The sequence below is a fragment of the Triturus cristatus genome, chromosome 12 (assembly GCF_964204655.1).
Source record: "Triturus cristatus chromosome 12, aTriCri1.1, whole genome shotgun sequence".
Lineage (NCBI taxonomy): Eukaryota > Metazoa > Chordata > Amphibia > Caudata > Salamandridae > Triturus > Triturus cristatus.
The window spans coordinates 127827397-127842643 of NC_140595.1; the positions used below are offsets into that span (position 1 = coordinate 127827397).

Below are 15247 nucleotides of genomic sequence, written 5' to 3' on the forward strand. Positions count from 1 at the left end.
CAGTTCCACGGACAGAGGTTGGTCTTGAGATCCATGGGCAATACAAATTGTAGGGGTTTCAGCACAGATATTTATACCCCAAAACTCTTTGTTCTCAGAAGCTACAAGTCACTGAACCCAGTTCTGCCCAGCCCTGGAACACTTTGTTTACCAGGCTGCATCCTTCCTTTCAGAAAGAGGGGGTCTGCCCTCAGACGCACAGTGGGAGGTGGAGCCAGCATTCACCTTGCCAGGCACAGCCCTATTCAAGTGCAGGAGCTACCCCTCCCCTCACTCCAAGGCAGATCTCTCTATTCAACCCAGGTCTGACTCAGCCTGCCCTGTCCCTCCAAAACCAGACAGCCAATACACATAACAGCAGAGCACACTGGAAGGCTTAGGCAAGAAAGTACCTACTTTCTAAAAGTGGTATTTTCAAACACAGAATATAAAAATAAACCCCACTAAAAGATGTATTTTAATATTCTGAGCTCAGGCATACTAAATTCTTTTTTCTACCATGTTCTCGTAGGCGCAGAACGTGGACACTTTTAAGGACGCTGATTTTAAAGTGGTTGGAGCCGAAGGAAATTGCCGGCGGAACAATCCCTTGAAGGCTGCTCTTGACTACGCGCTGGGACTGCGAGGCCCAGGGTGCCTTGCCTCGCCATCATAGGACGCACCTGGTGCCTCTTCCCGGACCCTCCTCCCATCAACCTTTCCCTTCTTAAACGCCTCGCGGCCCCCGCTTCGCGGGCGCCGCTCGTAGGCGCAGAACGTGGACACTTTTAAGGACGCTGATTTTAAAGTGGTTGGAGCCGAAGGAAATTGCCGGCGGAACAATCCCTTGAAGGCTGCTCTTGACTACGCGCTGGGACTGCGAGGCCCAGGGTGCCTTGCCTCGCCATCATAGGACGCACCTGGTGCCTCTTCCCGGACCCTCCTCCCATCAACCTTTCCCTTCTTAAACGCCTCGCGGCCCCCGCTTCGTGGGAGCCGCTCGTAGGCGCAGAACGTGGACACTTTTAAGGACGCTGATTTTAAAGTGGTTGGAGCCGAAGGAAATTGCCGGCGGAACAATCCCTTGAAGGCTGCTCTTGACTACGCGCTGGGACTGCGAGGCCCAGGGTGCCTTGCCTCGTCATCATAGGACGCACCTGGTGCCTCTTCCCGGACCCTCCTCCCATCAACCTTTCCCTTCTTAAACGCCTCGCGGCCCCCGCTTCGCGGGTGCCGCTCGTAGGCGCAGAACGTGGACACTTTTAAGGACGCTGATTTTAAAGTGGTTGGAGCCGAAGGAAATTGCCGGCGGAACAATCCCTTGAAGGCTGCTCTTGACTACGCGCTGGGACTGCGAGGCCCAGGGTGCCTTGCCTCGCCATCATAGGACGCACCTGGTGCCTCTTCCCGGACCCTCCTCCCATCAACCTTTCCCTTCTTAAACGCCTCGCGGCCCCCGCTTCGCGGGAGCCGCTCGTAGGCGCAGAACGTGGACACTTTTAAGGACGCTGATTTTAAAGTGGTTGGAGCCGAAGGAAATTGCCGGCGGAACAATCCCTTGAAGGCTGCTCTAGACTACGCGCTGGGACTGCGAGGCCCAGGGTGCCTTGCCTCGCCATCATAGGACGCACCTGGTGCCTCTTCCCGGACCCTCCTCCCATCAACCTTTCCCTTCTTAAACGCCTTGCGGCCCCCGCTTCGCGGGAGCCGCTCGTAGGCGCAGAACGTGGACACTTTTAAGGACGCTGATTTTAAAGTGGTTGGAGCCGAAGGAAATTGCCGGCGGAACAATCCCTTGAAGGCTGCTCTTGACTACGCGCTGGGACTGCGAGGCCCAGGGTGCCTTGCCTCGCCATCATAGGACGCACCTGGTGCCTCTTCCCGGACCCTCCTCCCATCAACCTTTCCCTTCTTAAACGCCTCGCGGCCCCCGCTTCGCGGGAGCCGCTCGTAGGCGCAGAACGTGGACACTTTTAAGGACGCTGATTTTAAAGTGGTTGGAGCCGAAGGAAATTGCCGGCGGAACAATCCCTTGAAGGCTGCTCTTGACTACGCGCTGGGACTGCGAGGCCCAGGGTGCCTTGCCTCGCCATCATAGGACGCACCTGGTGCCTCTTCCCGGACCCTCCTCCCATCAACCTTTCCCTTCTTAAACGCCTCGCGGCCCCCGCTTCGCGGGAGCCGCTCGTAGGCGCAGAACGTGGACACTTTTAAGGACGCTGATTTTAAAGTGGTTGGAGCCGAAGGAAATTGCCGGCGGAACAATCCCTTGAAGGCTGCTCTTGACTACGCGCTGGGACTGCGAGGCCCAGGGTGCCTTGCCTCGCCATCATAGGACGCACCTGGTGCCTCTTCCCGGACCCTCCTCCCATCAACCTTTCCCTTCTTAAACGCCTCGCGGCCCCCGCTTCGCGGGAGCCGCTCGTAGGCGCAGAACGTGGACACTTTTAAGTTTTAAGGACGCTGATTTTAAAGTGGTTGGAGCCGAAGGAAATTGCCGGCGGAACAATCCCTTGAAGGCTGCTCTTGACTACGCGCTGGGACTGCGAGGCCCAGGGTGCCTTGCCTCGCCATCATAGGACGCACCTGGTGCCTCTTCCCGGACCCTCCTCCCATCAACCTTTCCCTTCTTAAACGCCTCGCGGCCCCCGCTTCGCGGGAGCCGCTCGTAGGCGCAGAACGTGGACACTTTTAAGGACGCTGATTTTAAAGTGGTTGGAGCCGAAGGAAATTGCCGGCGGAACAATCCCTTGAAGGCTGCTCTTGACTACGCGCTGGGACTGCGAGGCCCAGGGTGCCTTGCCTCGCCATCATAGGACGCACCTGGTGCCTCTTCCCGGACCCTCCTCCCATCAACCTTTCCCTTCTTAAACGCCTCGCGGCCCCCGCTTCGCGGGTGCCGCTCGTAGGCGCAGAACGTGGACACTTTTAAGGACGCTGATTTTAAAGTGGTTGGAGCCGAAGGAAATTGCCGGCGGAACAATCCCTTGAAGGCTGCTCTTGACTACGCGCTGGGACTGCGAGGCGCAGGGTGCCTTGCCTCGCCATCATAGGACGCACCTGGTGCCTCTTCCCGGACCCTCCTCCCATCAACCTTTCCCTTCTTAAACGCCTCGCGGCCCCCGCTTCGCGGGTGCCGCTCGTAGGCGCAGAACGTGGACACTTTTAAGTTTTAAGGACGCTGATTTTAAAGTGGTTGGAGCCGAAGGAAATTGCCGGCGGAACAATCCCTTGAAGGCTGCTCTTGACTACGCGCTGGGACTGCGAGGCCCAGGGTGCCTTGCCTCGCCATCATAGGACGCACCTGGTGCCTCTTCCCGGACCCTCCTCCCATCAACCTTTCCCTTCTTAAACGCCTCGCGGCCCCCGCTTCGCGGGAGCCGCTCGTAGGCGCAGAACGTGGACACTTTTAAGGACGCTGATTTTAAAGTGGTTGGAGCCGAAGGAAATTGCCGGCGGAACAATCCCTTGAAGGCTGCTCTTGACTACGCGCTGGGACTGCGAGGCCCAGGGTGCCTTGCCTCGCCATCATAGGACGCACCTGGTGCCTCTTCCCGGACCCTCCTCCTCCCGCTATTTAACTTCCGCCCCTCCTCGCGTGAGCGGGACGCGAGCGGGGCGCAGACTGGGGCGAAGCCTGGGCAAAGGGTGGGCCGTCTGAGGCCGTCCGAGGACGATCGTGGATGGGACGGGCCACTCCCCTAACCTTCATTTAATGGTGAGAGTATCTATCACACACTGATCTAAACTGTTTGAGACCTTCGCCTGTTGCGGACACTGACTCACTGTGGTATCTTTGTTGTTGTAGCTCTACCGCATTATAACATCATGTCACAAAGTGCTGATAAGTCGCGTACCCTAACCGTAAACACCTCTAAAGGCCCAGTATCTGGCACTATCGATCAATTCTTCAAGCGTGTGACTACTGTCTTGGAGAAGGAGATAGCGGATACGGAAAAACGACTATCTTTAGACCTCTTAACAGGCAAGCGTTCCTCACTGGGCACAATTGGCAAAATCCTATCTCCAGAGGTGGTGAATGTGGGTACCGGAATTTCTAGATCTTATTCAACGCCTGGAATAACAAAAAATACGTCACATGTTAATTCCCTTGGTGAGGTCCCCCAGCCCGATGATAATATTATCACACTTACCTTATCGGGGCTCTCGGATTCACCCAATTTAGCTATCTCCTCCCCCCCAGTGGTAAATAGACCACCAACAAGAAAGAGACGAGGCATACTTACTAGACCACTCTTGACGAAAAAGAAAAAAGCTAAATCGCTCACACAAAAACAGAATCACGTAGGTTCCGTAGCAACAAACACTCCTCTTCCATGCACAAACACTCCAGGATTGTTATCCAGCCCGGAAATCTTGAGCGACCTACTTGCTAAACTAGAGACAATGGTCAAATCCCTTTTACTTCCCCTTCTTGAAAGGTCCAGATTAATAACTCTCCACCTAGAGGAGTTAAGTAAACAAGTGGGAATGAATAATCTACTTATATCTGAATCGATCAATACCCAGATTAAAAATAATGTGAAGGAACATGTTCCTCCTCCCATGGTAGCGCGACCCCTTACGGATGATCACTTGATAAATTCGCTCACCATCTCGGGGGTAAACTCTGCGGATATACCATCTAATAATACCGCAGATCAAGGTAGGACACAGCTCATAACAAATAGTAGAGACACTGAAGGGGTCAATAAGGTGGGTAATAGACAGAAATTTGCCACTCATCTGGACACCGAAGAACAAAAAAGTAAAAATAGAACTCATTCTTCGGAAATACCCATCACGAAGAAAAAGGATGTAACAGATCATGAGAAGCGTGATTGGTCAACCCAGCCACAATATATCCCAGTAAGCAGAAGGGTGGACCTACCGCCCGAATCAGCCCCATACACAGTCATCATGACAGGGGTCCCAGAATTAACACCAGGTGCAAGGGAGGACTTCCATGCGTTAAAAAATAAAGCCATGCATTGGTTGAACCTAAATAGACCCCTCCCTGCACACATAAACGGGGAAATTCTTATGGTGAGACGTACATGTTGGGTAGGTACTAGACCTAAAGATAAGAAGGGGGATGTGATAATCATAAATTTCAGAGATCACAGAGCGGTCAGATGTATAGGTGACTGGTTCGAGGCTAGAGGGGAGGTCGCAATTGCTACACACCTGGTTGACTATTTCTACCCTAGAGAATTGATCGCCTGCTCCACTCCAGATGTTAAACAAGATCTTCCTATGAATTGGGGTAAAATGGATCATTGTTTCTCCCTCCAAGCTGCACATAACCATGCTTTCTATCCGCAGCTGAATAGTAGACCTATGAGCAATAACTACCAACCATTTCAAGCTCCAAACCAGGCTCCAAGGTATAATAATTCTCAGATATATCAGAGATTTAATATTCCTACCTCTAATCGTTATGCCGCCTTGTGCGGTTTGGAAGATGTAGATTGACTTAACATCAAAGAGACCCAAACTGGAAAATTCATCGCATCTCACCATTCGTCTTCCAAAGCTTCGGACCATGTATCTGAACCCGTGGAAACTAGATCTAAAGAAATTAGGACCCCCCCTTCTGTACCAATCCCCCTACAGCATAGGGTTTCTGATTCTTTTTTAACGAGGTCACATCAATTATCACCCGAACAGGCGGGGGTTACAGATCTAAGAGTGGTAGAAATTTCGCCTGCAGAGAAAGTACTTAATATTTGTAAAAGCTCAGACCCAAGAAACGCTTGTATCAATGTACAGTTTATGTCATGGAACATTGCGGGTGTACGAGACAAAGTATTGGATGGGACTCTCATGAAGTTTGTTGAAGATCACCATGTAATCTGTCTCCAAGAGACATGGTCTACCAACGAACAACATCTGTTGGGATACAAAACTTATTTTTCACCGGCTATTGCAGGCTTACATGGCAGGGCGAAGGGGGGTTTGACGATATTCATAAAAAATACCATATCTGGGTTAAAAGTCACTCCCCTGAGATTACACACTAACCATCAGATTCTAAAACTTTCGTTTGAGGGGAAGGGGGTTATTTTCCTAGTAAATTCCTACGACAACCTTCCAGAATCAGAGAGACCAGAACTACTTGAGGCCATCCGTAACAAACTTTTTACATTGATTAGTAGAATACAAGGGACAGATGTCCCTAGCATTGTGTGGGGCGGTGATTTTAATCATCACCCCTGTAATGTGTCAAACTGTTGCGCTTGTGGGGATGGGGAAGAAACTGATAACTACGAGACCCATTTCAGTCATACAAAGTTAGGAGAATTACTTAACGAAATGATGTCGGAACTAGGTCTAATGATCCTAAATAATTCCAATACTATATCAGGACAATTGCAGGCTACATATCTGGGGAGAGGGTGGGAGACAACAATTGATTATATTTTGATCACAGCTACGCTGGGCAGTAGAGCACAGAATTTTAGATTAATAATTAATGCATTAAGTGACCATGCAGCGTTGGTTTTTAACCTAACCCTTGATGCAGGGAAATTTAAACCATACTCGCTGATGTCTGCTCTTGCCCAAAACAACATTCGCTTGGCAAAACTAAATGGTTATGCCATAAGTTGGGGCAAGATCGAACCAGAAACAATAACCAAGAAGGTGGTCCAAGCCGTTTATCCGGCGATTATGAAATGTCTAGATAGCAACACCAACCAAAAAGAACTGTTAATTAATTTTAGTCTAATTCTGAAGAAAGTAAATAATTTTTTAACTTGTACTAATAAAGGGAAGAAAGGTGATAAAAGAGGGTGGTTTAGTCACGAATGCACCGTAGCTCATAAACTTTTGAAAAAAGCACTGTCAAAATCTGTAAGAGACCAAGACGAAATTCGCCGGCTAAGGACCTCTTACCGTCTAGCTTGCAGATTAAGGAAGCGGAAAATAAAAGATTCCCTATGGGATCAACTGCACGAGAGCTCTCAGTCTAAAAATGGAGAGCTGTTCTGGAGGATAGTGAAGACTCCCTTCCTGTCCGACTCCAGTGACCAGCCTTCAATCGATGTAGCGATTGATGGCCCGACATGGGTAAACCATTTTGCTAAAGTGTTCAGTAAAACTCAAATAACAGACTTAGATGAGAAGAAGGAGGATAGTCCCCAAGACATCCTATTTCCGATCCCTCTAAGCTTTGAATTACACGAAATAATTAAGGCAGTGAAAGCAAGTAAAGGAGGAAAAGCCCCCGGTCCAGATGGCGTCCCAGTCGACTTTTTTAAATTTAAACTTGACTTATGGGCACCAATCTTAAAAAGGGTGTTCGATGCGACAATGAGGCATGGGCTATTTGAAACTTGGACCCAATCAATTATGATCCCGATCTTTAAGAAGGGAAATAGAGATGAGGTCTCCTGTTATCGGCCAATATCACTACTGGACTCCCTCGGTAAAGTCCTGGGTAGAGTGGTCTTACAGCGACTTCAAGACTGGGCAGAAGACCACAATATACTATCAAATATTCAGTTTGGCTTCCGAGAAGGATTCGGAACTATAGAACAGGCACTGAACTTAAGCCTATTGATGGGGAAATACGTAACAGCAAAAGAAGGCAGATTGTATATGGTATATGTCGATCTTTCCGCGGCCTTCGATTGCATCTCCCACTCAAAGCTCTGGTCTGTCCTAACTGACATGGAAATAGATCCAGCCCTTGTAACCCTCCTTCGGGCATTATACTCTAATCCTACGTCGAGGGTCCGTTTTGGTACACAGGGCGAAGTATCTGAGTCATTTCAGGTGGAACGCGGCGTGAGGCAGGGGTGTGTCCTGGCCCCCTTCCTCTTCTGTCTGTATACCAACGGTCTGGAGGTCGCAATGTTGAGGGGGGCCCAGGATCTCCCTTGAATAAAAGACCGCCTTATTCCAGCGCTTCTTTACGCGGATGACGCAGTAATTTTAGCGCGCACCCCGCGAGAGCTACAGAAATCCCTTGACAGGTATGCCCAGTTTATGGATACTCTAGACCTAAAAATAAACATCAAAAAAACTTATGTAATGGTGGCGGGAAAGGACAGGAAAAGGGGAAAGTCCATATTCCTAAACAAAGAGAAGTTGGAATCCACTAATCAATACTCATACCTTGGAGTATTGATTGATGAAAAACTTAATTGGAAAGTGGCCATTAATGCTAGAAAACATTATCTCTTGCGTGCAATAATGGCACTCATAAAATTTTCACAGAAACTAGGGAAAAGACCACCCATAGAACTTCTTCGCATTTATACAGCAAAATGCCATTCTATCGCACTCTACGGGGCAGGTTTGTGGGGCCATAAAAGCACGAACGTACTCCAAATCGCAGAGAATGTTTTCATGAGATTTCTCCTGATGACCCCAAAACGTGTGTCTACGTTTTCTTGTCATGCCGAACTTGGTATGGCCCACATCGAAGACTTGGCTAAAGTCCAACCTCTTCTATTGTGGCGCCGTATTTGGATGTCATCAAAAAATCTACTCACAAAGGAGATTATAGCAGATTGCATGACGCTGGAGCACGCAGGAAAAATAGAATGGCTACTGTACATAAAAAAGTTTTTCAATGATCTAGATCTGATTAAATATTATGATAATCCCGAATTAATGTCCGAGATTTCGAAGAAAGATCTAAAAATAAGAGCCCTTTCTCATCTGGAAGAATTACGGATCACAAAAGAGTCAAGTAAAACATCGGTCCAACATTCTCTGATGGTTGAGACTTCTCTCACCATTGAACCATACCTGACCTATGTTGAGTCCCAATTTGAGCGCCTCTTGCTGACACGTTTCAGATTGAATGTCTTCCATAGGCTTGTAGCCTTCCCAAAATGTAACTCCTGGGAACGAACTTTAGTGGCGTGCCCTTGCGATGAAACTTCAACACAAACAACTATGCACACTGTTTTGTTTTGTAAATTTTATGTTGTCCATCGCAATTTATGGTTGACCCCGTTGTTAAGAAAGCTTGGTTTTAGAAGATGTCGTCCTGCTATGCTGCACCTACAATTTCTGAATACTACACTGATTACAAAAAGTGTAGCTATGTTTTTAAAGTGCATTTATAATCATAGATCCAATTTGGGTTGAAAGTATTTATGTTAAACTAAACAATTTCACATTGTGTGTATACTGAGGATGATATGTTTTTCTTTTTGTAAAAGCTTTTATGGTTATAACTGTTTTTATATAACCGAATAAAGATTATTATTATTATTACCATGTTCTATGGGTCAGTTAGGACTATAGAATGTAATAGCCAAACCTCCCATTCTGGCCTATGGAGAACAGGTAGCCATACAGTAGTGAAAAACGAAATTGGGTGTAATACACTACCAGGACATGCTACACACATCAGAGCATGTCCTACCTTACACATACAATGCACCCTACCATAGGGGTGGCTTACATGATGCCAAGGGAAGGTTCAGGGGCTGGGAAGTGGGTGCACTTCACAGCCAAGATGGCAGTTCTTGACTGCACACAGACACTGCAGTGGCAGGTCTGAGACACACTTTACAAGCTGCTTCTGTGGGTGGCGCAAATCAGCGCTGCAGGCCCAATAGCAGCATTTGGGTTACCAGACCTGGGCACACACAGGCCACATTACTAGGGACTAACAGGTAGACCAAATAAGCCGATCAGGGATACACCAATTCATATGTCATCTTTATACAGGGAGCATCCGCGCTGCGGCACTGAATGGCAGTGGCGCAGCGCCCAGAGCATTTATCACCAGAAAAACAGAGGAGGCACAGTGGAAATAAATGGAAGGGAGACTCACGCCAATGGTGCCAGGTCTAACAATATAAAACAATTAATCCGGTCTCGTTTTCCTGGACGCCCAGACAGCTTGTAAAAAAGATAAAACAGTAAAGGTCACATGCTCCGTAGGGAGCGTCTGAAGGTACAAGGCAGGCCCGACTTGTTTAAACTGCAGTGATTTCAGCAAAGGGATTAAGAAACGCTTCCTAGGCCAGCTGAAATAGGAGCAAAACATTATAAAATGGAGCAGGTCCTGCAAAGACACACTGTCACAACCGCAGGGAGCCCTTACCTCAGGCCGTACCCACCCACAAGGGGAAGCCAAAAAATGGTGCACTTGATTAAACCTAAACCTGACCAATAAAAACCTACCGTGCTGTGAGCGAACCAGGCCCAAGTATGCTCCATCCCTTGCACAGTTTTTTTAAGAATGTGGCCCCTCACCAATGGCTTCTGAAGTTCTAAACCTTTTTTATCTGATCAGGAGCATTCAAGGAATAATCTTTTAACATTGCCCAAATCGTGGGCAGAGAATGGAATCCGATTCATAAAGGTATCGGCCCTGCCTAGGATGCCTTAACATAAGCAATCCAAGGTATACTAGTTGCCCGGTCCAGCGACAGACAGTCCTCGAGGATCAACCGGCTTAGCTTCAGCTCCACCCTGCTCCAGATCTTAATCCAACACCGGAGCGGGCTTAAGGAGATCACGTCAGACATAATCGAGCCCCAGCTCCGCATGCACTTAATGAGTATTCAATCGCTCTACATATTGGGAAATCTTTTGGTGATACTGAAGACAATAGTCATGGTGCTTGCCGAGTAAGATAGTTGAGGAAATAAACATCCCAAAAGTGTAAACTCAAAATAAATATTCCAGAAGATGGTTTAAACACCATCACTCTCCTTCATATTTAAGCCCTCTGGTTCGTGTTTTTACTGCAGAACTTACACACAAATATTAAATGAAGGAAAATAAATTCTTCCTGAAGGATACACACACTGTTTGTGTCAATACCTCCAAGCAAGAGCAAGTCATACTTTAATGCTGTGGGATCCACTGATGGAAACCCGCTAGTTGCATAATGTGAAGTGACATTGAGTCTATGTGTGTTAGGTGAGTCACACTGCTAATGTTCATATGGATACAGTAATCATAATAGGCTTCTTCCACTGTGTTTACATTCAGTTTCATTCACTCCACTAAACCAAAAGCAGGATAAGGTAGTTCTAGCTCTGACCTTCGTTTTGTTCGCACAGACTACCTCGCATCATTTCCAACTCTCGTGACCAGAAAATGAGAATGTGATTACCAACTAAGTTAGCTCCGCCTCCCACATTCTTCAGTTCGGTTTCTGATTGGTGGCTGTCTGGCAATGGTATGATGGTATTATTGCCCACCATCTCAGCTGTGTAGAAAACACCACAAAGGAAAAGGGAAGGGGGTTTGTGGGTGTGCAGAGAAGAAGAGACAATATGAAAAAAGTGAGAAGAAAAGAGACAAATAGAAAAAAAGATTAAGAAAGGGATCAGATACATGAAATTGTAATCACCTAAAAGATTGTTAGTAGCCAATTTTCAATGATTTGCCAAGATGGAACGTTTTTACAGAAAAAAAAACAGAAACCCAAAGCCCAAAAACACCCTATTTGTGAAGTTAAATAGGATTGCCTACAGCCCTATTACATTACTGCACCATGCATTTCAATATAAATCGAACTTTCTCCTCTCATAAAAAAAGAGGTGCACACAATACAGAATGTGGTTAAATTATAACTTAAAAGCTTCACCAATAGGAAGATATTTCTGATGGTATTTCATGCGGCCAAAGAATGAAAGGGGCGCCACTTCCATCAACAACTAATGAAACACTAGGGCATTTGTCTGAATCACTTGCAATGCTTGTTTGCCCTCTTTAACATCACACCAAGGAATCTGACTTTCATATTCCTTACTCCTGACTGTGCAGGTCTTGCTGTGGGCATCAGCTGGTGGGTCATGTGTGTCTCAGAAAGTCAGTAAGGCATTTACATTTGAATGTTTTATTTTTCCTGAGCGGTGGTCATGTACTTCACTCCTATTGTGCTGTGCTTGGGTGGATGGATGAATGGAGCGATGGCTGTTCTGTGTGTCCCTGCACTGCTGCTGCCTGGCTTTTACCCATCCTATGTGTATAGGGAGACATGGGCTGCCAGTGCAAGTAATGATCCCATTCACTGTACAGAGGGGAGTGTTTACCGCTGCATCTGTGCTCTACAATCTGTACTTGTGAGGAAAGTTTGGCTAATTTAATTTGCTGCAACCATCTGGTGCATTAAAGGATAAGGGCCCCGCTGCTACCTGTCGGTGTGAGGGAGACTGCACTACTGCTGCCTGTGCTGTACCTGTTATGTGTGTCTATGTGTGTGTGTAACTTAAGCTGCTCCGGCCTGTGCTGTATCGAGCATGTTTAAACCCAGTAAAACATCACTTCCCTTCCTCGACCGTCATCTGTACCCGAAGGAGTGAGGAATTTGCTCAGAACTGTACAGAGGACAGGCAATTCCCTCTTGTGCTATGACAGCTTCCATCCAAGTGCCTTTAGGAACAATTTTCAAGTGGGACAAATCTTAAGGAGCAGGAGGAACTGCACTGATGTAGCAAAGTTTAAGGAACATGGAGAGACGCTCGGCACCCATTTGTCCCAGAGATCGTACCCTGAAGAACTCATATACACAGTGGCCAAAAGGGACCAGGAATAACAATAGAGGGGCCCTCCTGGAGACTCATCCTAAATGCCCCATGGACAGGCTTGTTTGTGTCAGTGCCTACAGTCGCTTCACCAATACCATCAAAAGGGCCACAACTAAGAACAGATCTATCCTTAATACAGAAGACAAATTATATCAGCAAAGTGTCCAGAATCACACTGTCCAGATCTGCTTCCTGACCTGAAACCACTTTACTTCTCTGCCCTGTCATCACCGATTCCAGTGAATTGAAGCATACAGATTTTCACTCTGTCTATATTACACACACAGTTCTTCACTAAGTTGATCTTTCATTTCTGTCCAAGGATATAAATGTTGTACTTGTCACTCTCATTACTGAAAAACCTCCTCCAAGTCCCTCATCAACGTTACAAAGACAAATGCGTCCGCAGGCAAACTGATGAATCATCTGCACCAGTCCATCAGAAGACCTGGGTGTCTACAGCATAAGTATCCAGTCAACTGTCCCACCGCAGGTTTATTTGGTGACAGCCATGAATCCTGGAGGAATTACTGTGTTCAAGAAATATATTTAATATATCATGCTGTGACAGCAAGAACAAGTTTGCAATCTTACCTAGAAAGTAAACTATTGGGTCAGTAAAACATTTGGAGAACTTTCCTTTTTCCAGTAAAGTAGAGTCTAAACCACAAAAACAAGAACTATTTTTAAACATGCGTATATCTCTGTACAGTGTGCAGTTGCTCCAAACAGGTCTCTGGATGAGAGGGGATCAATCATTAATTACAACTCTAATCCATTTTAGAACATTAGAATGTTGAGCGCTCCATAGAAAACAATGGCATGCTCTGGGCTTCTAATGACAGGTAGAAGCTCAGAGCATCAACATTCCAATGTTTGTTCACAGCCACAGCTGTGAACAAAGGCCTTTCAGAGCCCGAGGGGATTTCAACCCCCTTGGGCGTCAGTGAGGCCTTTGTTTTACAAACTGGAACATGTGCTGTAGGGGCAGAATTTTCTAATAGCCGTAGCGGGGTCTACCGGCCATTAAAGGCCGCTCCCTTGTTAAAATCCAACGCTGAGGCAGGCCTTTAATGGCTGGTAGAGCCTACTACGGTGGGCTCTAAGGCTATAATAAAAGGAATCGATAACCCTAGGAGTTAACATGATGACTCCATCCTCTGCAGAGTAAGCCCTTCACAATGGCTGCCAGCCAAAGTAAGCCTTTTTGAATAATTATCAAGCAGCAAACTCTAGGCACAAAATTAATCAAAATGTGACTGTTATTATTCTAGCTCACTATCTGATCAGATGAGTTAGCTTGTGAAAACCTCCCAGCCCCATCTTCAGTGTGCCGCAGTCATCTCAGCCTGAAGTTGATCAAAGAAACAGCTTTGATTGTGTGATTATACGATACCAGTATAAGGACGCCTTAAATAGATTGTTTTATCTCCCAAAATCAATTACCAAGGAAAATGAATCTGCAACATTTAAGAGCAAAAACCAGTTTGGAAGGAAAACGTATCGACCATTACTATCTTTGATCCAAAAGCATAGAAGTCATCACTGGGAATAAGACCATAAAACAGACAATTAAAAATATTCGCAATAAAACACAATAAAATCAGCATTCATAATTAAAATGCAAAAAACTATGAAAGCAATTAAATCATCGGAATTCATTTAGCACAGTACTAATAATGTAAAAACATGCAGATGTAAGTTATATTTAAAATCAATGAGCAAACCGATACACAGAGGCAAATGATGTCTTCCAGTTCATAATAGCAGAGCATCCAGTTGGCCAAAGATTTAAAAGGAGGAAGAGCGTCCCGTCATACGAGCAAGCATGGTTCATGAGAAGAGCAGTTTGGAATGTAGACATGCATCAATAGCACAGGGGTTCAAGTCCGAGCTGGATTATATAATGGGTAGCTACTCAGGCTTAATGCCCTAGTAGCCCAATGTGTATCATCTCCATGAAGCATGCTAAATAATTGAAGCTGGAGGCCCAGCGGTTTTCTTGTGTGTCTAACTGCTAAAAGATAACTTCCCAGGCTTAGTGCCCTAGGGATACTGATGTCAGTTCTTCGAATGCGATAGGCAACACTAAAATGTATTGTGCCCAAAGTAGCACACATTGACCTAATCCAGGACCTTCTAGATTTTACATAAAGTGAATAGAAAAACAATACATGATCAACATCCTCAATGCTATCAGTGCAGATCATGCAGCTCTGCAATTTAGAGTCGCCTAAGTCCCATTTATGCGTAAATGTATTCACCTGTAAGGTGCCATGTCTTGCTTTCATTAACAAGGTATGGGCTAGCTGTGAAACAAAGGCGTCCATATAAGAATCTAAAGAGGGGACATGTTTAAAGTCCAGGAACCAATCAGTCAGCCCAATTGACTTCACATTACGGTGATATGACTCAGTCACATAGGTCCAATATTTCTCCTTAACAATTGACTTGGAGTTAGGTTTACATAGTAAAGGGTCCGACCAGTACATGCCCAAGCAACTTCACATTGCTGAACCAGGAGATAGTAATGCAATTCCCCATGCTAACAATCTCCTCAAGCGCAGACCTATTAGTCAGTTCAGAGGAGGACCACAATCGCACTCAGAGAAGTAGTGGTCCTATTTTTGCTGTGTCCCCGATTTGTTTAAGTCGTATCTCAAAACACAGGGGAAGTGTGGTTGTACTGTTGGGTAAAGTAAATAAGGTTTTTATAAGACAGTGTTCTTTGGTGGTCAGCCCCTTAATGTCCTTTA

The 15247-nt window shown here is 46.4% G+C and overlaps 1 pseudogene; it reads right to left on the reverse strand.

Annotated features, from left to right (window-relative positions):
• Positions 1 to 15247, reverse strand: part of LOC146772868 (rho guanine nucleotide exchange factor 11-like) — a 256324-nt pseudogene that overhangs the window by 19163 nt on the left and 221914 nt on the right.